At 38.6% G+C, this 24,283-nt stretch overlaps 1 protein-coding gene across 4 annotated transcripts in view; it reads left to right on the top strand.

The window, feature by feature from the left end:
* Window positions 1–7,312: 7,312 nt before the first annotated feature.
* The window catches only part of LOC5578857, a 100,626-nt gene continuing 83,655 nt past the window's right edge, over window positions 7,313–24,283 (top strand). For all 4 annotated transcript variants that reach the window (XM_021843660.1, XM_021843659.1, XM_021843658.1 and 1 more), the window contains exons 1-2: window positions 7,313–7,424; window positions 7,661–7,798. The gene's annotated coding sequence lies outside the window, so the exon portion shown is untranslated. The remainder of the gene's footprint in view (window positions 7,425–7,660; window positions 7,799–24,283) is intronic.

Below are 24,283 nucleotides of genomic sequence, written 5' to 3'. Positions count from 1 at the left end.
ATATTCTGAAAAGAGAAGTCAGAGACAATTAATTGCGATTCACTTGTTAATGTTAATAACTAATAGCTTGACCGAAATTGTCATCATTGCATTTGTATAGTGTAATACATTATGCCCAAGAAAGTCAATTCCCATTATGAGAAGATTCTAAGGCGACCGTCAAGGAATCGTTCCCATACGAAAATAGAATTGCTTTATAGCCTCGGATGTTACCGGAAAGCTGAGGAAAACTCAAAATGCGACCGCAATTCTGTCTGCAAGATGTGAACTTTTTCTTAAGGCGAAGTAGGCCGTCATTGAAATTTGTTCGCGTCGTTGATGATTATTGCTAATCCATCTCCAGATTTTGAATCGAAGAAAATCAGTTAGTTTTGCACTGACACTGCTGAAAAAGTATCAGCATATTTTATGCATGTTAGTGCGTACAGTGTTTCTTTTTTTCCAAGTCAATATAAACTATCAAGACTGAGTTTTATCACTTTGAAATTGCAAGCTGTAAAGTCATAATTGCTGCCAAAATGACTGACGGGCTACTAAGCCTTTGGAGCCGGCCTTCTGATAAGCCTTAAACAATCAAATCAAAAGACTAAAAACGGGTTAAACACTTCTCCATAAATTGTCCGGAGGGGCAGTTGAACGAAACTAGATGTGTCTTGCAATCTCTCGAACATTTACAACAAATATGCCAAATGAAAGCTTTCAATCCATTATAATGTATAAGAAATATCACTCCAGAACGGTCCAAAACGTTTGATTTGCCAACCTATGTACCAGCACTTACAATGAGTTTATAATATTTTTCGATCGGCTCCGGTCAACCTTATTGATGTTGCAAACCGTTACTGCTGGGAAAGGCACATTCCAAATCGGGTAAGTCGTTGTTTCAATTGTGGTGATCGTTGGCGTAGTTTTGAACCGGATCCAGGATAATTCCATCATAGCCATGGTAAACACTATTCCAAGCAGAGATATTATAGCCCAAGCAATCTTTGCTATGGCTGTGTAGGCCACATTTCCGTACAAACTGTTGCTCACTACATACTTCAATCCATGCAAGGACGTATTTTGGCAAAATGTTATGAATGTGTGCCTGAAAGATTTTAAGAACGTTTCTACCGATTGCTGTAAGTTTCTAGCAGTCACTGACGCTTTGAATCGAATTCTCTTTGGGAACATCCTGCACGTGTAAAAACCTAGCGCAACTGATTCCGGCTAGACAGAGGAAAAACAAGCCAAGTGCTCTTCCATTCCATTAATTGGTCATACATTATGCACGGATGACACTATCATGGCAATAAATTATAACGTTTTTGTAACCTTTGTAAACACACTGGCAATTGGTCTAATTACAGGACTTCAGGTGTGAACCATATTGAGTCAAGTCCTTAGCTGAAATAAATGGAGACTTCGTTCGCGACAGATGACGACGAACCTGGAAAAGCGAAAGGTACAATCCTTCTACGTCAACGTATAAACCGTGAAATGTGCTATTTAGAACGTAGGGGCGTTAGAAAATATTTACTTTTGGTGTAAGATAGGGCTCACTCAGAATGATGAAATGCGTTCCAAAGCTACTTCAGTCAACTCACCCTTACTCGATATTCCGTATCTCAAAAATAAAAATAAATAGTAAAAGTTGGATTTCATGGCCTCGATGATCTCTTGGATCGCAATTGCTCTGGTTTTGTGTTCTGTAACTCGATGGTCCCTTTAATATCGAGTTATGCAGAGTTGACTGTATTATCATCGTATTGTGACTACTGATGCAAAAAATAAGAAATTTAATAAGAATCATTTGTATGCTAACTAGAGTTCAATTAAAAAACGAACATGATGTCGTTTTATTATTATTATTATGTTTCATTTAAGACACTTTACCATTTGTCATGGCATTCGTGTCTAACATGATGTCGTGTTTTTGGAGGAAATCACACGAATAAATCATATCTAAAATTTAAATGTACAAATAATGGCTGTGTAATAAATAGGGATTTTTTCAAAAGCAATGTATGTAGCTTTTGTCTAAAGATCAACATTATATGTATATACATACACTCAAACAGCCTTTCAGAGATCGGTAATGCAATTTACTGCAACAGAACGGGAAATTGAAATAGTACCCCGACTAGAGGCTTGTAACAAAAATATAATAAAATTTTATCAGAATATGATATGCATATCATATTATGATATAATTTTGTTAGGCTCCGTTATCCACAGAACATAATAAAACAAAAATAAAACATAATGTGTTTTATTTCCCTTTAAGATATTTTTTTGTTTATTTTCAACAACTTTATAACAAAATAAATAGATAGTTATGCAATAAAATAATATACAATATTATCGTATATCGAACAGTATTATAATTTTGATACTTTGTATCAAACATTATTACTTGGTTTGATATGTTTTTGATAGAATTAAAATACATTTTGTTATGTTTATGTTACTATTCATACACTTTTTGTTATAATTTTAGTTATTTTAACAACATCCTGCATCAAGTTTGTAACAACCTATGTTCGAAAAAACTTTATAACATAATAACATGTGCTGATATTATTTTATTATGTACCCTTAGTCGGGACACTTGTCTCGGTAATTACCGGAATTTCAAAATTAATCTATGGTATATCGGTGATGTCATCCCATTTTAACGAGTACTGTAATTTTATTCACCGAAAATATCAGTAAAACAGATCCAATACCGAGTTCGGTAAGATAGAACTGAACCTTCTATAAATTTGAATTGTCAGCTCCGACCTCTATATTCCTTTCGGGACGAACTATATTTGAGTGATTATTTCAAAATTCACCATATAATTTATCTCGTAGAACAAAACTTTACTTATTTTGGCTATTTCATCAACCCATGAACTTTTTACGGTTAAATTCAGACTAGCACAATTGTGCTGGTCTGTCCCCAAGCGGTCGATGTCCGATTTTTTTAATCGTTCCAGTTATGCCTTTTAAAAAAATGGTCCCTTATTTTTTATTATGTCATTATTTTGCACTTTCGTACGGTAGGGTGACCCAAAAATTAAGTTTTTTTTTTTATTTTGATCTTTTCACTTACATTATCTTTATTTAATACATACTCTGTCACGCTTTCAATTCCTTTTAAATGGAATTGTCAAAAATGAGGCAAAAGTAAGAAAGCGTCCGAAATAAGAATCATGATAAATCCACAAATTTATATTTATTTAAAATTATTAATACGAAATGAAAGTTTTTAATTCACCATTCGAAAGTTAAGTGTTTTAAAGGCTCGATAACGCGGAGGAATCATACAGAATGATTTATGTTATATGCTTATTGATGAGTTATGCTTCACTGTGGCCTTATGTATCCGTGATATGGATCAAATCGGTATTGAAGCGCAAAATCATGTTGAAAATGACGCAATGCCGTCACATTGAATTAAATGTTATTCGGATCACAATAAGTTTTACGTTAATAGGGTCCAAAAATGTTTTATGAAACCTTGTTTTTATTTAATAACACGAAAGACCATGTTACTGCAACTACTTAAGCAATTTTTCCCGCTCAAATAACGTTTAGTCGACAAAAACACCACAGGACTTTTAGTTTTAACACTGAGGTTGTTCCTATCTGACATTTCGGAAGGTACACGGAAAACAAAATACACCCAAAATTTGAGTGTAAGCCAAGAGGTGTGACAAAATCTAAAATAAACAGAACAAATTTTTTTGGGCTTAAGGCTCAAGAATCCATTATTCAATCATCAGCAATCATCAAAAATGAAAAACCAGTTTTTATGTTCAAATTTAAAGAAATCCTCATACAAATTTATCATTACAATCCAGATAGCAAGTGTAATGCAATGATAGATTTTGCTTAAAATTTGAGCAAAAAAACTGGTTTTGAAAATTTGTAAAACGATGATGGTTATTTTCCTCTTAAACAAACGAAAAACATTAAAAAAAAATGAGTAAACATGTGTTTTTGGCCTAAACTTAAGCGTTTGGCGCTAAAATTGGGACAGGGCTTTAACAAAAAAAGACGCATTTTAAGTGCAAATACTTTCTATCAGATTTCTACTTCTTTTTTCTAGCATCACGTCCCATCTGGCACAGAGCCTGCTTCTTAGCTTACTGTTCTTATGGGCTCTTTCACAGTTATTAACTGAGAGCTTTCTTTGACAATTGATCAATTCTGCATGTGCATATCGAATGACAGGAACGATAATACTTTATGCCCAGGGAAGTTCGAGAAAAGATCCTCGACCCGACGGGATTCAAACCCACGACCCATAGCTGTGCGTTCGATCGCTACTGATCCCATATCAAATTTATTTTATTTTTATTTTTACATTGAGAATTTAGCTTTATATGGCATTTACGTCATAGTAATAAGAGAAAAGAAACCACACTTCTTGACTCGATGCGGCTAGTTGCCATGCAACATTATACACATGGCAATGCAGTCCAGATTTTGATTTATAATATATCAAATAATCTCTCAAAATTCAGGATTTGGACAGTATTTGTTTAAGGTGAAACATACAAAACGATAAATGTTATTATGAGCGGATAATCTAAATTCCAGAACTTTGTACAATGCTTAATAGTTTAGTAAAGTATTTCATTGTACTGCATAATTTTTAAGTTTACCTGTTCAAAACGTTCTTTGAACATTGACATCATGGTCAAAATTCTTGTGAGTACTAACCACATGGGCTGGATAGATCAATAGTATGCCAGTTCCAGTAGTCTAAATTCGTAAATTATATAGCAAATATTGCAGAATGCATTGTAGAACACCAAAATGGATTATCGCTCCAACATGGTATTGAAATATTATCAAAGCAATGGCAGAATAAAAAATTGTCAAATATCTGATATGCGTTAAAAGATAGTCCAGTACTGTCTTCGGCAATGTTTTAGTACACAGTACGACTTACCTTGAAGAGGTGAGGACCATCTTTTTAGCTGAAAATTTGGCCAATAGAAGCGCTTTTTCTAACTTTATTAATATGAACCTTATAGAAAAAGTATTTTCTTCTTCTTTGTAGCATGACATCCCAACTGTCACAGAGCCTGCTTCTCAATTTAATGTTCTTTTGAGCTCTTCCACAGTCAATAGCCTAGAGCTTTCCTTGCCTTTTGACCATTTTTGCATGTCTGCAATTTTACTACTAATAACGTCATCTTTTGCTTTTCCCCTAATTCTCTATTGTTGTTTTGAGTCTTTCGAGTTCAAATTTTAGGCCAAGTTAGAGCTAAAACGTACTGAGTATTGAAACTTCTCAGAAGACAGTATTGTGCTATCTCTTAACACATTCGAAATATTCGATAATAAATACCTCCGAAACGATGAAATCCCATAAGCCCTGGCTCTGAAGTTCGTGTTGAAAGAATGCGTTTAATAGGAGGCGCGACTGTATTCGAGAATATGAGCGAAGTCTTTTTTAGATGTGGATTCGTGCGTTCCACTTTCAAGACAAACATTTCCTGCGTGTATTGGGTAAAATGAAATAAAACATTTAAATACAATGAGCTGCCGGCATAAAGTCAATTTTTGAAAAGTTCTTATGTAGAGATTGCATTAGGTAGGACCTTGCATCTTTTGTATTGTATTTACATTGTGCGTGTACATGGTTATATAAATTATGTTGGAAACAGTGCCCCTACTGGCCATATTCTCAACTAAAATGATGATCATTAACTCTGCAAAGTAGATCGTAAGAAGTACTGAAACTCCGTCGAAGACAGTACTGAGCTTTCTCTTAGCACATACGAGATATTCAATAATACCCCAAAAAATTAAATCCCATAAGTTCTTAAGTTTGCGTAGTAGGAGTACGAGCAGGTCCGTCCCACTCGGGCTCAGATTGGGTACCACTTCTAGTACTGCATTTGGTCCCTCGGTAGTGCAAAAGGTACCCAAGTTTGACAGATCGCAGTACACTTTGAACGGCATTCTAGATTACCTCATGAGCCATATAATTTTGGGCAACTGCAAGGGACATGGGGGTCTTTAATTTGTCTTTGGTACGAGGATCAGACTGTATTTAAATGTCAACTCAGATTGCAAACGAAAGAAGGATACCATACTGTGGAGCTGATGTATCAGATAATGCTATTCCGCTTCGCCCAAAAAAAAACGAAGTTTTTTTTAGAGATGGCTGCGTGCGTTTCAGTTTAAAACGGGGGGATGTTTGCATATATTGGACATCTATGTTTCGTGCCAATAGAGGAGTTCCGGTGTACACGGAAAAAAATCCGTTGCCGGATTCATGAACAAAAAGTCATGATTTCATGAAATTTTATGTTTCATGATATCATGACTAAAAGTCATGAAATCGTGACTATTATGCAAGAATTCGTATGCTCAGGGTGTTACACAAATCTAACTGTCACTTTCTTCACCTTAGTCAACGTGTCTCGTGGCGATCGGTGATCTTTTCTAGTGAAATTATAAAAAAAGTTTTGTTTTGAAAAAGTTTAAATTCTTCGGAACCTTGTCATCATATCGATGACATTCTTGGTGAAATTCTCGTGAGTTCCAACATTGTTTCACGACACAATCAATGTACTTACTTAATCCTGACTTTGCAGAACCAGGCAATGTTTCACTTTGAGCGAAGATTTTGCTTGACATTGAAATCATTTTGATACGAAAATTCAAAATAAAGTTGTACGCAACTTATTGCAGAACACGATTTTTATTGTACACGTCGTAGTTATCCAACTTGGAAAACCTCGTTGGATAAATGTACGGTACGAATCGTGCCATAAAAACACCATTCTGCAACATGTTGTGTAAATTACTATTACATATACTTAGTTCCTGACAGTTCCCGAATCTAGGCGTATTAAAGATAAAACTCAGACCTGTGAGTCCAGTGTATTTGTTTAAAAATAAAGCTTTAAATCTAATCAAACTCTTGTAGGTATCCGTAAACATCTTCCATTTTTACTGTGTAGGCACAGCTCTTTCGCGAGTGAGAATTGAGCCAGAAAATAAGACGCAAACAATCAAGACGCAATATCACGCTAAATAATCACAACACAGCATTTTATATATTTCAGAGATATATTATGCTCTCGTAATAACTAATATTGGAATGTATTGTCAAGCAGCTGGTATAGTAATATAATGTTGAGAAAATCGAATCAAATTGTTTATTTTTCCCATAATTTTTCACTGATCCAGCAGTTTTGTTTTGAAAAAGGTGATCAAAATTTGTGCAACAAACGCAAATTTGTGGAAACGATCTTCAGCGTGATCACATGTACACGCAACGTGGGCACTCCGAGAGTGACAGAGCTTGAGCTCCATCTGCGCAAGTAGATTCGATTCAACCCGACCGACATGTTGCTTCACTACTGAGTTAACTGTTGTCGAGTGAAGTTGGGAAGTGCCGCTCCGATGTTCAAGTCAGTCGCCGTGCAGAAGTGAGTTTTCCAATAATTTGTCGGTGAAATTCGTTGGGGCTCCAAGTGTGTAGGGTGGTTACATCCTAGGAAACATCAAAGTAAAATTTGGAGATATTTTTTTCGACTCGTGTTTTGTTGGCAGTGGTCAAAGTGAATTATGATGGGTGTTTCACAGGAATATAAATAATTGAGGTCGCCGCATTTGTGGAAATTTTCTAAGTGTCGCATTTTCGTGTGTTCGTGTTTTCTTCTAGCATCTACTGAATAAAAAGAATTGAAGAAAAGTCTAGCTGTTGGATTTAGATAAACGTGAAGAGAGTGAAACAAAACACATTGTCAACTCCAGAAGGTGGGGTTCTCCGAGAGATAGCGTATTTTGGAGTAATAGGAAGGTGAGTAAACAATAACCCGATATGTCATCATTTATCACTTGGTTTGAATGGCCAGCAAGAAAAAGGTGTTACCTGTTGAAAGGAAGGTAGATGTGTACGGAACTAATACATTTACAGGTTGTTTAAAGATTGCCTTTTGCCATTTCAGTGGAGTACGTCTACCTGCTAATGTCCCTGGTTGGTTGGTCGTTCATTCAGTATGCAGATATGATTGAGCTCTCTTGTCTATTTTTGATTTTTCAAAGTCACTTCTTACGCCCAGTGAGAGTATTTTGACAAATTATCCGAAATATGACAAGAAATATACCGTCCTAGCACCAATCGAGGTCAAACGGTTAGAAAGGCTTGTTTTTTTATTATCATTGCTTCACCCCCACAAGTTGGAAAGTATCATAAAAAGTCAACATTGACAGCTTCAACATAAATCATGCGCGAGATGAAATTCAACCGGTCCCGTTATGCTTTATCCAGGTTCGTTCGCCTGGTTTAACTCTGTACAGTAGATACGACCACAGCAATATATAAGATGCATCACGATCGTCATCCCTTGATCGCTTTTGTTCTCTTCTATGTGAAGCAGAAAAACCGCAGTTTCCCCTTTTTTTGCATTCGATGCTTCGCAATCCCAACGTGGAAACACACACCTTTTGTTGTAACCTTTTACAACTCACCGCCAATAGCCGTGGGAGGAATAAACAGTGCTGCCAGCCGAAACTAGCACGACTGCAGCAATTGGTGCAATTGGCAAATATGATTGACGAATCGACGGAAAAAAACCGTTTCCTGTTCCAGAACGAAAGTTTACAAGCCCACAGTGTGAGTGCGGCAAGATCAAACAGTACCCTGTAACTGCCATCATATCTTCAGACCTCGGGTCGGCAAAAACAACAACGAAAAAGTGATGGCAGCAGCTAGAAAACAGAAGTCGAAAGCGCGATGAAAAAAAAAACTCAGTTAACCGTACCAAGACAATGAAGAAACAAGAAACTTGCAAGACGGCATCGTGAACTGCACTCCTCTGAACTGGCTGTGACTATTGGCACCAGTTGCAGTTGCGCTTCAACTTAACCTTCACTGCTCCGATCATCCGTTCTTCTTTTTAAAAGCAACCCATTCCTATTGGAACTGAACCTGATCGCTTCATAAAACTGCTTAATCATATCCAACACTTGAAAAGCAATTTTCGAAAATCATAAATTCACAATATTAACAATTCAATAGCTTATTTGAGAAACTAGATCAAATTGGTTCTGAATTTCTAAATTAGTAGACTTTTGTTTCTGAAAGCTTATTGGGCCAACAGGAGACTCATCAAGTCTATCCTGGAATTTTTTCTGCAGTATGTCAAGCTTACCATCGACGCAGCAAAGAAAAAATACATGATGAAACCAAATGATCAACAGCACAGTTCCAAGGAGATCATTTCCGGGAATCAGACTGACATCCATTTGGAAACAGAGGGTCCCATTAAGCAAGATGTAAAGGAACGGCAAACAGAAAGCAAATTACAGGAAAACATTTCTCTGCAATTTCGGGGGAATCCAAAAAAGCAGCACCGACTGAACATATGCGAAGTGCATTTGTCTCTCGTCAAACGGGTTGGAGTGTTTTACAGTCTCCCTTTTGATCACTCGGTGGCTGGCAGTACGCGCACCACCAAAGTAACCCACAAGTAGCCCCATTGATTTTCCAAAGCCTACTGCGACTGCGATGCTATAGTGCTGGGTGCCGTCGCCATGTTGGATCAAACCCAGAGAACTCTGTATGGGTGTTTCTGGCAAACAGTGCAGACTGAGCAGTATCACATTTCCACAAACACATACCCGCAGAACCGAGCTTTGTGGAGTGCTGAAATGGCTCAACCGCAGCGCAGTGCCCACAATTCCTACACACATGTCTGAGTGTTTGCGGTTCAACTTAAGTCGAGTATTCAACAATCAACTTACCTATATCTTTACCAGCACTAGCACGCGCGCTGCTCAATGAGATACGACTCTTGCCGTGTAGGTTGACTTTGTGTGGCCGCAGAGTGTCATCGCTGCTGCCGCCGCCGCCGCCGCCGCCACCACGGACTTCGCTGAGCTCATCGAAATTGTTATCAACTTTTTTTTATTTTGTGAGGAATTCGTACGGCAAACAGAACCGGCTTGAAGATGTGTGTTTAATTTGCGTTTTTTATGGATGATCATTGTCACACGTTCATGTGCTTTGATTGTTACGAAGACATCTAGTAATAATCACTAAACAAATCAAAAGATGTCATGTTTACTGGAAGGTTTTAAGTGTTAATTCAATGTTATACAGACAATTTTCCCTTACTCGATATTCCGTATCTCGATATCGAGTTGGAGAAGCATAGTAAATGTTGGTTTTCATGGCTAACTCTATGGTCCCTTGGATCGCAGTCGCACTGGTTTTGTGTTCTTTAACTCGATACCTGCCTTACTCAATGGTCCCTTCAAAATCGAGTTATGGAGAGTTGACTGTAATTGATCACTTTAGAACTATAAAATTTCATACAAGTTCAATAATAATATTGGAACAATTCACATACTGTGGAATTCAAAGTTAAAACAAAAAAAATCTTGATAGAATTACTCGATTTTAAAGCATTTAAGCTAATTGTGCTTTACTATTACCGTAAAACGGGGTAACTTTGATAATACGGGTAACTTTGATAGTGCGAGACGCACAACACACTAAACGAAATAACAAAGTTTATGTTTATCAGTTAAGCAAAACGAATGCAAAAATAAAGACTGTCAAAGCTATTTTCGTTGGAATCAAGTATATTTAAGGATTTATATGCAAATATTCAAAATTTATAAGATTTTAGCATTTTTGAAACGCTTACAAACAATCTGTTCTACGATCACTATTTCATGAAGTCATAATGAGTTCGTCACTTATCCTTGACAGCCTAGTTGCAGCAGAACATTAATTTGGTCTCAAATCTCTTAGCGAAACCCATTTTAACAATCTGGGACCATTTTTTTAATCTAAGTCAGAAATTTCCATATAGCGTTAAACGCCTAGAGGTATGCAGGGCCCTATAAATGTTCCGTTATGCATTCAATTTTGTTCGGTTTATACTCCACGATCAAAGTTACCCCATAACAGAAAACCGACATAGGATTATTTGAAAAACGATATATCCATTCAGAATAAATCTTTTGGCAATCTCTCAACTACAATCGATAGTTAGGATACCAGTACTTGTTTTAAAAATATAAATTATAATTATTTAAATCAGCATGCATAAATATTCAAGTTTTCTTCGAAAAACTATCAAAATTACCCCGTTTTACGGTATATAAATATTCCATATCCATGATAAAATCCGTGATTGTCACAGACAAAAATATGCAACAATCGAATTATTTTCATCGTACGGAAAAAAAGTGCTCAATTCTAATATTGATTAGTTAGCAAACGGTTCACCAATGGCGCCCGTATCGCTTTTGTTCAAGTTTGACGTTTGCAAACTACCCCCATCTAATTATCGGATGGCCAACTTTGTTTTAAATAGATAATATATGTTCTCGCAGCTACGTCTGTTTGTTAGTGGCGAAGCCATACTGAAGGTTTTTGGGTTCGATTGCGATCAGGAATAATTATGGGTTGAAAATATACTTATCGTAGAATAAAGTATTCCATTCTTTTTTTTTGCTTAAATATTTGTTGGGGCACGCTGGAGATTTTGCATGCCCATACCTGTGTAGGTACTGAATATAGGCGGAATATCACTTCCCCTTTGCTTCTTCTATACTACACGGAAAAAATCCGTTGTCGGATTCATGAACAAAAAGTCATGAAATCATAAATTTTAATGTTTCATGATATCATGACCACAAGTAATGAAAGCATGAGTATGTTTCAAGAATTCGTGTGCTCTGGGCGTTACACAAATCTAACAACTGCATCCTACATTCGCCAAACCCTGCACGGAGAAAATGAAGTACTGAAAAGAGAGTTCATTCCACTCAATTCGGGGGCGTGAACCTAATTTTGAGTTGACGGGGTAGAAGTTCTTTTCATTTCCAGCCATGCGAAAAAATACCTACTGACTAAGTTATTTTTCACTCAACCGGCAGATCAAATAACTCAACTTCCAGTACTATGCCACTTACTCAAATTTGAGGTAACGCACGAAGGTTTGGTTTTTGCGTTGTTTTGCTCTTCGCTCTCTGACAACAATGGAAGGAGCGAATGAAATAGGGAGAGAAAAATAACATTTCCAATTTGAACATCTAGTCACCCTAGAAACGTGTTTCTGGTTACCCCTTTCACTGTTTTGTTTTGACTCTGCGTTCCGTTCCACAGCGTTCCATCTCACTTCACTCCGTTCCATGAGCTAAATGACGTTTGAACCATTTTTAATCTGAACGATGTGCAAATTAGCGGGGTACAGATTGAAAAGTGTTCAGATTACATGTGGTCAAACCAACGGGGGTACCCGGTATTTACGTATTGGCTGCAGATTGGAACAAATTATTCATTATTCCGAATTCATTTTTCGAAGCTCCAATGCAATTCACTACTCCTGTATCAGTATCGTTCACCAAAACGCGTAAATACGTCCAAGAAGACCACTGCATTGCCATCATCATGGACACGTTCAATCGCTAACTTACTGCTTCTCTCCAATGAAATCGTTCATCGCTTGACCAAATGATCCACATATAAACAGTCTTCTAATTCCACCATTCACAATTTAATACTCTTTAACTGAATAAATGGGGGACCTTCCTTAGCCGAGTGGTTAGAGTCCGCAGCTACAGAGCAAAGCCATGCTGAAGGTGTCTGGGTTTGATTCCCGGCCGGTCAAGCATCTTTTCGTTATGGAAATTTCCTTGACTTCCCTGGGCATAGAGTATCATCGTACCTGCCACACGCTATACGAATGCGAAAACACAAACTTTAGCAAAGACAGCTTTCAGTTAATAACTGTAGAAGTGCTCATTAGAACACTAAGTAGGCTCTGTCCCAGTGAGGACGTAATGCCAAAAAGAAGAAGAACTGAATGAATGCAGTTAATTAATTAATCGCTCTCGATTACGAAATGTATAGTTTTGCAATTTCTCATCGTAATAGGCTGTTTTTCATCACGTCAATCTGCCATGAAACGGACTACTTTCCTGCACTGAAGTATGCAGTGCGGGAATAGTCATTACTCAACTGAAACCAGTGCTGTAATGGCTCATTGCGCAATGCTTTCTCATAACGCAACTGTTTTGAGTTGCGTAATGAGTCATTACACAACATTTTTTTCATAAATTGTAAAATGATGATGAATGCAATCCGATAACATTTTTGATACCCTCTTGTGGTCTTCTACGAAATTGCAAAAAATGTTGTACGTGACTCGTTGCAGAACTCTGTTTTTACAGCACATTATCCTTATTTACGATAAATTTACGACTCGTGCTGTAAAAATCATCATTCTGCAACTTGTTTCGTAAACAACTATTTCGGAAGGCATGTAACCTAGAAACCGCGGAATTACAAGATAGTTTACTCAAAAATCGCAACAATATTTACAACAACAATAATTTATGAACCATGGTCATAATTTCAGATATTTCGGCTTAATTTGTATTTGTTTTCCATACTTTTGTTCGAATTGCAATAGCGTCACAGCTAATGTGGGCGGCCTAGGGTCCTTTCAATCTAGGTTTAATTTTGATTTTTAATGGTTGATTTGATTTAGTGTTACAATTTGGTTCGATTGGAGCGCCGGTAGTTTTTTAAAAAAATGATAACCTAACTACTGACTACTATTTATAAATATAAAACTTTGATAACCTTACGGGGTGCGACTAGTTGGTCTGACGTTGGTCTGACGTGCGGCAACGAGCCCTGTACCTCTCGATAGACTCATTAAAGCGATCCTTGAGAGATTGTATCTCGGCCAGACGGTGGATCTCAGAATTTCGCATTTGCATAGGGGCGTTCAGAGTCATTATAAGAAACTTGTTCTGAACCCTCTGGAGCTTAAGGTGATGTGTTTTTGCGTTGCTCTCCCAAACCGGCATGCCGTACTCGATCACGGGATGAATGATTTGTTTATAGACAACAAGCTTGTTCTTTTGGGACAGTGTCGACCTTCGGTTTATGAGAAGATACAACATTCGCAGCATCGTGCTGCACCTCGTGGCCGTTTTGTCAACTTGTCAATAATCGGCCTCGTTGAACCATTCCACCGCTGTGCCGTTTAGGATGATTTTGCAATCCTCAGTCGGAACAAGTCTGTGGGATTTGGAGTGGAGGACGAGGATGACCTGGGTCTTCGCCGTGTTAATACATATCTTGCAGCTGGTGAGGTATTCTGTCAGGATATCCAGGCCTCGTTGAAGTTGAAGTGCCGTGAGCGCTCTGATCACTCTTCCACTGTAGACGATGGAGGTGTCATCTGCGAACAGAGACAGCGCGCCGCATCCTGGGAGTGCGGGCGTATCGAAGGTGAACAGGTTGAATAGCAGAGGCCCGAGGATACTGCCCTGGGGAACACCTGCGATGATGTCATGCGCATCGGAAATTGCTCCGTTTAGTAAGACCCGGAATGTCCTCGCTGACAGATAGTTATGCACTATTTTCACCAGGTAGCTGGGAAGATTATATTGTTGAAGCTTGATCACCAGGCCATCATACCAGACGTTGTCAAATGCTTTTTGGACATCGAGCAGTGCCATGACAGAGGTTTTGGAACGGGACTTGTTCCGTCTGAGGATGTTGGTGACTCGGGAAAGTTGGTGCACGGTTGAACGACCGCATCGAAAACCAAACCGTTCCTTGAGCATGATGTGGTTTTGCTCAACAGAAGCAAGAAGTCGTCGATAAACTGACCTTTCGAAAAGCTTTGATAACGCTGAGAGAAGGCTGTGGGGCGATAGCTTTTCGGAGGAGGAAGGATCTTTGCCAGGTTTCCTGATGGAGACGACTTTAGCTGACTTCCAGGACGATGGGAAGTAGCTAAGCCGGAGACACTGGTTGAGGATCACCGCAAGGTGATCATAAAACTGGACACTCAAGTGCTTGAGTTCCAAGTTCATGATGTTATCGAAACCTAGGGCCTTCATGTTTTTGGAGGATTTTAAATAGGTCGAGAGTTCGTCAGCTGTGATCTCCACCTCCCCCCGGATGTCGTTGGGAATCTGTTGGTGGTTGTTTGCATGCTCATTAACGGCGGCTTCATACGGACTGATGATGTCGCGTCCAAGATTATGTGAGCTGACGAAATGTCGACCCTTTCCGGCTGCCTTCTCAGCAGGCGTTATCAAACGATCTACGGGACTATTGTTATCTAGTGGAACCAGCGGTGGAATGGGTCTAGGCTTGGTTTTTAAAATTTCCGTGAGCTTCCAGAACGGCTGAGCCCAGTCTGGGAGAGTGCGGATCTTATTTGCAAAATTTTGGTTTCTGAGGTCCAACATTCTGGCCTTGATAATTTTGTTCATCCGATTTACATCGGATTTGAGGGCAGGCAGCCCAGTTCGCTGGTACTGCCTGCGGATGGTGTTGCGAAGTCTGATCAAATCATTAGTAAGCCTATCGATTGGTATGTTGTTGCTCACCTGACTGGTTGCCGGCACGTGTCGTCCCCTGGCCTGGGAGGTCGCTTCTTCGATGGTCTGCAGCAGCCGATCGACGTCATCGGTTGACTCGGGTCGCACCTCGTAGTCGACGTGGGTGTCGACACACTGCCGGAACTGGCAGTTACCTGGTTACCTTCCTCCGAACCTTGCTGCAGGATGACTCCATTTCGGTTTCTTCTGAGGTTCTTCCAGGCTTCGTGATTCGCGTTGAGGTCGCCAGCGATGATGTACCGCCCGCGCCGCCGAGTTAGCTTGGTGATGTCCTGTCGTAGGACCGTTGCCGACCCGTCGTTGAGGTTCGCTTGCGTTGGGTAGTATGCAGCGATGTGGTGAACGGGCCGTCCGAAGCTTACACTTCTACTCCTAAGGCCTCGATGAGTTTTAGTTGCAGGCTCGGCAGTAGGCGGCAGTTCATGTTGTGGCGCAAAGCGATGGCGACTCCCCCTCCTTCAGAGCCGGTCCGATCTAGTTCCACGTAACTGACGATTTTCTCGTTTACATTGTTGGTGACTGCTCTTATTATACGCCTTCTAGAAGGACTTCAACAATCGAATCGAATTCCAGCTACGCTAGCTCGAGGTATAGCACGCCTGCGACATCCGTTTACTGCACTAACTCGCTCCAGGTTATGCCTAAGCAAGTGACGGTCAAATACATTATTCACGACGACGAATTTTGGATTAACTTTCCACGTAGTGTAATCAAACCAATAGTCTAAATTTCTTCTCTTGGCATACTAGCCGTTTATCTTTTATGATTATCTCGCTGTCATCGCTTTGGCAGCGATCGTATTCGGAGTATTTTTCGGTTGGTTACTACACATTGCAACAATGCTTCTCAGCTTAGTGTTCTTATGAGCACTTCCACAATTATTAACTGAGAACTTTCTTTGTCGAAGTTACCATTTTCACATTCGTATATCGTATGGCAGGGAAGTCAAGGAAATTTCCAATACGGAAAAACCCTGAATCTAACAGGAATCGAACCCAGACACCTTCAGACCCAAGAATGGTCCAATGCACGTGAAATTAGATTATAATTTTTGTATTCATGATCATCATACGAATATCACAGACAAAGGTATTTTCCGCAAAGCTAAACGCCCACATTGTGGTTGGCATGCAAATCGATGGCTGAGAGTGTAAATATTAGCTCATAACGACAAACTTGCTTCTTTGGATACCTCATCGCACCACCGTCTTCCTACTGCATTTCCCCTTTGCACGATCGATTGAACGAGAGAAGCACAAATTGCCTACCTACACAGTGAGAAATAAAATGTAATATATCGCATTTCTTTGTTTCTCCGTTTGTCTCACTGTAAATAGTTAAGTGAAGTCGCCTGTATTTTAAAACTATAACATAGACTATTTAAGATTTTGCTATGGTGCACATAAATCCACTAAATATTCGCATGCTTGTTTTTGCTGTGCACAATAAATCTATCTTCGGATGATTGAGTCGGATGCTAGAGACTGTTCAAAAATGTGCGCTCTTACCCTACTACCTACCGAAGCTGTTGGTTGACGACCGAATGAACAACCACCAGACACACCGTGGTTCACCTTGAATAGCGATGAAAAAGTGCGAGAAGTGACAAATATTGACAGATTTCATCGTAGTCAATGTCCGTCCATCCTTCTTATCCCCTTCGTCAGTGCAGCTCTGGGTTTGTCGACTGTGTGTTTTGAACGGAAATTTCATGCATCCAAACCAGCGCTACAAATTTCACTGGTCATCACGTCAATGTGAATTGTCATACATTTGGTGGTAATTAAAAAAAAATCATTACAATGTTTGCCATCGCTAGCTACTGGTGCAAACCAAATCATCAAGCGAGCTTGATACGCAAAAGTCACGTGATACAGTATTCTTATCTGTTTCTCAGAATTAAACTGAAATCGCCCTCCACTGTATAAGTGGAACATCCCTATCCATGTAAACACTAATACTAAATTAAGCATTTATTAACATTTTTTTAACAACATATTACATTTCATTTGCCGTAACAGTTAGAAATTTGTACAGGTATAAGAGAAGATAAAAAAAACGCTTTCAATTTACTTAACCTAGATAACGCATTTATCGTGGCAATAGAAGATTGCAACGATTTTAGTCTAAAATTATCAATTTTTTTTTTCGACATTTATTCCAATGTTTCAACATTTGAAATTCTATGTAACTCATTAGTACTACACCAGGGAGGAAGCTCCGAAATCATTTTCAAAATTTTATTCTAAATTATCTGCAGAGCTTCTTTCCAATGTTACAACAGCTAGTCTATATTGGTACAGCATACAACGTGGTTGGTCTGAGAATTTGTTTGAAGATCAAACGCTTGCTCTTACGACAAAGTTTCGATTTTCTGTTAATAAGGGGATAAAGACGTTTTACATATTTGTTACATTTGGCTTGAATGCTCTCAATGTGATTTTTGAAAGTTAAATTTTTATCTAGCATGAGCCCTAAATACTTAACTTCATCTGACCAATTTATTGGAAACCCTCTCATCGTGACAACACGTCTACTTAAGGGTTTCAAATAAAGATCGTTTGGTTTATGTGGGAAAGTTATTATTTGAATTTTAGAAGCATTAGAAGAAATCTTCCATTTTTGCAAGTATGAAGTAAGATGTACGATGAAAATAATTTAAAGTTTACGTCTGTTTGTTAGTAGTTTTACTATTGTTCCGTTTTTGCAAATACAACAACGTGATCGAAAATAAATGGAACGCTTGTTATCAACCTCCCATAAACCAATAAATGTTTATAGCGGTCCGAAATTTGATAGGGAAAATTGGCCACCAGTGGTTATTGAAATCCGCCTGGAAGAGGTTGAACATCGTATAATTCTCACCCAATCAATAGACTAGATTCCGGAGAAGTAGAACACCCGTAAACATCGTTCGGATCGTAAAATCCACCGAAACAAGCAAAATGATCTGCGTGGAGCTAATAAACAAATCAGTGGCGATTTTATGCATCGCGTTTGCTATTCCATCATTATGGCTGTTCCGGTTACACTGCCAATCATGAGCAATAGGAATTGAATCATTCGTTCAAACTATATATCTGCGCAAGGTAAATTCAAATTATGCATGTATTCACTTCAATATACATTATTTATGGTGTACAATTACACAACAATCGTTTGGAACTATGCGACGTCACTCAGAAATTGCAGACATTTAGGAAGAAAAGATGTCTGACTGATAGGTCTAGAAGTTTTTGCCTCTTATTATGACACACGTCCTCTTTTCTCTATGAGACCGTTCAGTTTGCGAACATGATCATATAGGGTGCCAGTGCCATTAGTGGACTACCTAAGCTATAAAATATCATAACAAAATAACGAAAAGCCCTAACTGAGATCTTTTGACGTTAACAGAAAGATTTCAACCTCTACTATATGGGAAAAATATAAAAAGAGTGATAAAACTAATTTTTTAACATAAAATCGCTTGAGCCACTATTGGTACACGTGTTCCAGTAGTTGCGCTATTGCTCCAGTAGTAGACGTTCGGGAATGATACAAGGAATTTTGAACAAAATGGTAAATTTTTACATAGGTTTAACATTTTTCCCTCGGAACAGCAACTAATATCTTTCGAATGAACCATTAAGATCATCTCTGGGACTTTTCTTCATTTTTATACATCCATTTTAAAAACTGCTTCCAACCGTTGATCCACTACTGGAACACGACGGCTACTATTGGTGCAAGGGAGCCAATTTTTTACGTAAACTTAATTATTTATATGACTTTTTGATAAGACAAAAAGCTGAAATTTGGCAAATCGACTAAACTAGAGGCGATCTATCCACCAAAAATAGCACATGTCGTTTTTATCGAAAAATGTACGTATTATTCCATAGTCCAATCTACTGGTACATTACAACCATTGGTACCGGCACCCTACCTGCTTTTCAACCGCTTTAGGTTTCTGCTAGTTCTAAGCGCCTTTGACCAAATTGGTCCTCCATACCTCAGTATGCTGTAGACAACAGTGGATAACGCCACGTCTGCCAGGAGCTTGCATATGCTGCCAATTACACTGAAACCTCAATTTACGAAGTCTTTTTCTACGCTAACTCAATTTACGTCACGTTTTTACGAAGTAAATTCAATTTACGTTACTTTTTTTACGAAGTGCGTAAATTGAGTTTATACTGTTATTTGTGTAATGGAATGACCTCCAGTTGGGGAAAACCGTTAAAAACCCATGCAATATGTATATTTTCGGAACGGGCACGAAGAGGAGATGACGAAAATCGATGTGCGACGCCATTTTTAAATCCAAGATGCTCCAAGATCCAAAATGGTTGGGGTAATCGTTGGAAACCTATGCAATATGGGAATGTTTTGAACGGGCACGAAGAGGGATGACAAAAATCGATGTCCAACGCCATTTTGGAATCCAAGATGGCAACCTCTAGTTGAAGAAAATCGTTGAAAATATGGATATTTTCAGAACGGGCAATGCAAGGGGATGACAAAAATCAATGTGCGTCGCTATTTTTAAATCCAATATGGCAATTTTAGATTGGGGAAAAGCGTTGGAAACCCATGCAATATAGGTGTTTTCGGAACGAGCACGAAGAGAAGATGACGAAAATCGATGTCCAACGCCATTTAGAAATCCAATATGGCGACCTCCGGTTGAATTAACCGTTGGAAACCTATGCAATATGGGTATTTTTGGAATGGGCATGAAGAGGAGATGACGAGATATGATGTCCGACGCCACCTTTAGTTGGGGAAATTCGTTGGGAACCCATGCGATATGGGAATTTTCGTAACGGACACGATGAGAAGATGACAAAATCCATGTCCCATGTAATATGGGTATTTTCGGAACGGGCCGGACAAGGGGATGACGAAAATCAATGTCCAACACCATGTTGGAATCCAAGATGGCGGCCCCTGGTTGGGGAAAATCGTTTGAATCCTATGCAATATAGGTATTTTCGGAACGAAAGAGGGAATGACGAAAATCGACGTCCGACGCCATTTCGGAATCCAGTTCATTAAAACCTCAATTAATAAATTCTATCTTAACGCAAATTCAATTGACGTCACTTTTTTACGAATTAAATTCAAGAACATCAGTACAGATCTGTACATTGAGTTAAGATTATATGCTATAACTAAGTATCATCAATATACAACTTTTTACGTTTGTAGATACTTAGGCCTTTACTGGAAGTCCAAGAACATCGGCTCAACTCAATACAATACTTTGTTTATTAATATGGATAGTTAGGGTCCTTCGCAATATTGAAGAACTATCTATTGATAATTGCTTACGCTTGTGGATCATTAGGCCTATTTTCGATAGAGATCTTGGAGGACCAAAAACATCCGTTCAAACTAATAAAATATTCCAACGACCTAAATAAAAAGATACTGTGCCATATGAAAAATGCATCTATTGATAATTGGTTACGCTTGTAGATCCCCAGGCCTAACCTTGATGAATTTCTTGAAGGACCTAGGACATCGGTACAAATTATAACAATAGTCATTTACTGCTATGAATAGATAGTAGTTTGTGCCATATGAAAAAAAATCTTTTGATAATTGGCTACGCTTGTAGATCTAAAGGCCTATATGCAATAGCGATCTTGAGGGACCAAGAACATCCGCACAAATACAATACATCGTTTACTCATATGAATAGTTAGAGACCTTTGGAGTATTTGAAAACTAACCTTAAACCACTTATTTCGGTCGTGGATCCCACCTATATTCAATGGAGTCCTTGGAGGACCGAAAACATGTACATGTACACTCTTAAAAATAAAGAAAATCACTCCGGACGTAATTCACATTATGACTGAATGACACATAATGTAATGGATGAAATGACGTAAAAATGGGTTCTGAAAACTGTATTGAAAGAAAAATGTAATTTTACATGATGAAGGACATGAAAATGATGCCGCTATGATTGACATTTCCCGAATCAGACACCATCGTATTTAAAATGTGACACAAGTTCACGTCATTTGGCTAGCTTCTTTTATGTGTATCCAAAAGACGTAAATTCGCATGATTTTTTCAGAGTGTGTACCAATGACATATACCGATGACTTAGATAATTGGTTAAGAGGCTGTACCATATTAAAAAATTATCGATAGACCATTGGTCAACCTTGTAGATCTTAAGGCCTATATTCGATGAAGTCCTTGGAGGACTAATAGCATCGGTACAAATTATAACAATAGTCATTTACTGCTATGAATAGATAGTAGTTTGTGCCATATGAAAAAAAATCTTTTGATAATTGGCTACGCTTGTAGATCTAAAGGCCTATATGCAATAGCGATCTTGAGGGACCAAGAACATCCGCACAAATACAATACATCGTTTACTCATATGAATAGTTAGAGACCTTTGGAGTATTTGAAAACTAACCTTAAACCACTTATTTCGGTCGTGGATCCCACCTATATTCAATGGAGTCCTTGGAGGACCGAAAACATGTACATGTACACTCTTAAAAATAAAGAAAATCACTCCGGACGTAATTCACATTATGACTGAATGACACATAATGTAATGGATGAAATGACGTAAAAATGGGTTCTGAAAACTGTATTGAAAGAAAAATGTAATTTTACATGATGAAGGACATGAAAATGATGCCGCTATGATTGACATTTCCCGAATCAGACACCATCGTACTTAAAATGTGACACAAGTTCACGTCATTTGGCTAGCTTCTTTTATGTGCATCCAAAAGACGTAAATTCGCATGATTTTTTCAGAGTGTGTACCAATGACATATACCGATGACTTAGATAATTGGTTAAGAGGCTGTACCATATTAAAAAATTATCGATAGACCATTGGTCAACCTTGTAGATCTTAAGGCCTATATTCGATGAAGTCCTTGGAGGACTTATAGCATCGGTACAAATTATGGCAATACTCATTTTACTGCTATGAATAGATAAGGACCTGTGCAATATCAAAAAACGCCAAAGGATAGCTAAATACTAAATACGCCGAACTAGATTACCTGTTGTACTCACTTAGTTACCACATCTCGAATCTGACAATACATTCGATTCTTCAAAATATTACAATCTTATAGCGTCCAGTATTGTTAGATATTTCACTACCTAGAAATGATGAATTGATCTCCATTACCTCATGTAGAATGCCCAAACTCCAAAGAGTTCTTGGAAGACCTAAACTTGCATACATCCTAGCTAGATTGAATCAAATATATCAACAATATGCAAATGATACTAAAAGAGCATAATTTCTATAAATAATAAAAAATAATTTCATACAAGTAGACTCCAAAAGGCAAAACCTCGTTTTACGAACTAAGCTCCCTCGTTTTATGCACTGATTCAATTCACGCACCAACTCAATTTACGCACCCCCGATCTAGTTCGTAAATAGAGGTTACTGTGTACAGCAGAACTGTTAGACATGATCCTCGATAGCGCCGATATAGCCATAGATGCCCTTTTACAGGCATATTCAACGTGCTGAGCTTGTCGAAGGTCATTACCCCAAGATGACTAAGGGATCGTTTGGACTCTATGGTACAATTACCTACTGAGATGAGCACCCTTTGCTCGGACTTGCGGTTGTTGACCACCACCACCTCAGTCTTGTGATGGGCCAGTCCTAGTTTCCCAGACCTCATCAATTCCTCAACTATGGAGATAGAGTGAGCTGCCCGAGTAGCACACATGTTATAATAGACGCAGAATAACTCTTATATGACCAGATCTAGTCATATAAGAGTTATTCTGCCTCAATTATAACATGTGTGCTACTAGGGTGCTGTCTACTCTACTTCCTCCATTGATTCGCCGTAGACCTAGGATGATATCATCGACAATTCAAAACGCGTCGGAAGGGGTAGCCTTAGTACGTCATCGTACACCGCATTCCATAACATCGGGCCCATGATTGAACCTTGAGGTACTTCCACGGTAACTCAACCGGTTTAATGCCCCTTCTCTGATTCATGCAATAGAATCCTACCATCAAAATAGCTTTATTGAAGCTTACACAACAGCACCGGTATCTTGAGGCGGTTAAGTGCGTGAGCTATCGCTTCCCAATTTGCGCTGTTGAACGCATTCTTCACACTAAGCTCTTACGGTGAATTTCACCGTAATCTCAACAGCTGAACAGTTCGGTGAAATAAAGCACCGTAACTTCGTCGGAATTTAACGGATTCCGGTGATTTTTTACCGAATTTTGTAAAAATTTACGGTACTCCGTTAATTTATTTCATCGAACTGTTCAGCTGTTGAGATTTTACAGGAATCCGTAAAATAATTTAAGTGTGTTCACATCCAGGGTGACAAATGCGCAATAACAGATGCCGCTCCTCTTATGCTCGATTGTCACCTCAGCTGTCTGCATGACCGAGTGGACAGCATCCAGAGTAGATTCCTGAATACAAAATGGTTGTTGAACAGGCCGTCCGCACCTAGCGTATACGGTATACACTTAAATTATTTTACGGATTCCTGTGAAATCTCAACAGCTGAACAGTTCGATGAAATAAATTAACGGAGTACGGTAAATTTTTACAGTATTCGGTAAAAACTCACCGTAATCCGGTTAATTCCGACGAAATACGGTGTTTTATTTCACCGAACTGTTCAGCTGTTGAGATTACGGTGAAATTCACCGTAGTGTGTTTAGTGTGTACTAGCCTGTTGGGGATCAACCTCTCCAACATCTTGCCCGTTGTATCTAGTTGGCAGAGAGGTCTATACATCGATGGGTCACCTGGTGGTTTCTTCTTTGGTAGCAGCACCAATTTCATCACTTCTTCTACTTCATCTGCCGCATACAGTGCTAGGGCCATGGGCGTGTGGGGTGATGCGGGAAGAATACATCGATTATCGA

This window comes from Aedes aegypti, chromosome 2 (genome assembly GCF_002204515.2).
Source record: "Aedes aegypti strain LVP_AGWG chromosome 2, AaegL5.0 Primary Assembly, whole genome shotgun sequence".
Taxonomy (NCBI): domain Eukaryota; kingdom Metazoa; phylum Arthropoda; class Insecta; order Diptera; family Culicidae; genus Aedes; species Aedes aegypti.
The sequence above is the reverse complement of the archived record's forward strand: the minus strand, read 5'-3'. Positions and strand labels throughout refer to the sequence as shown.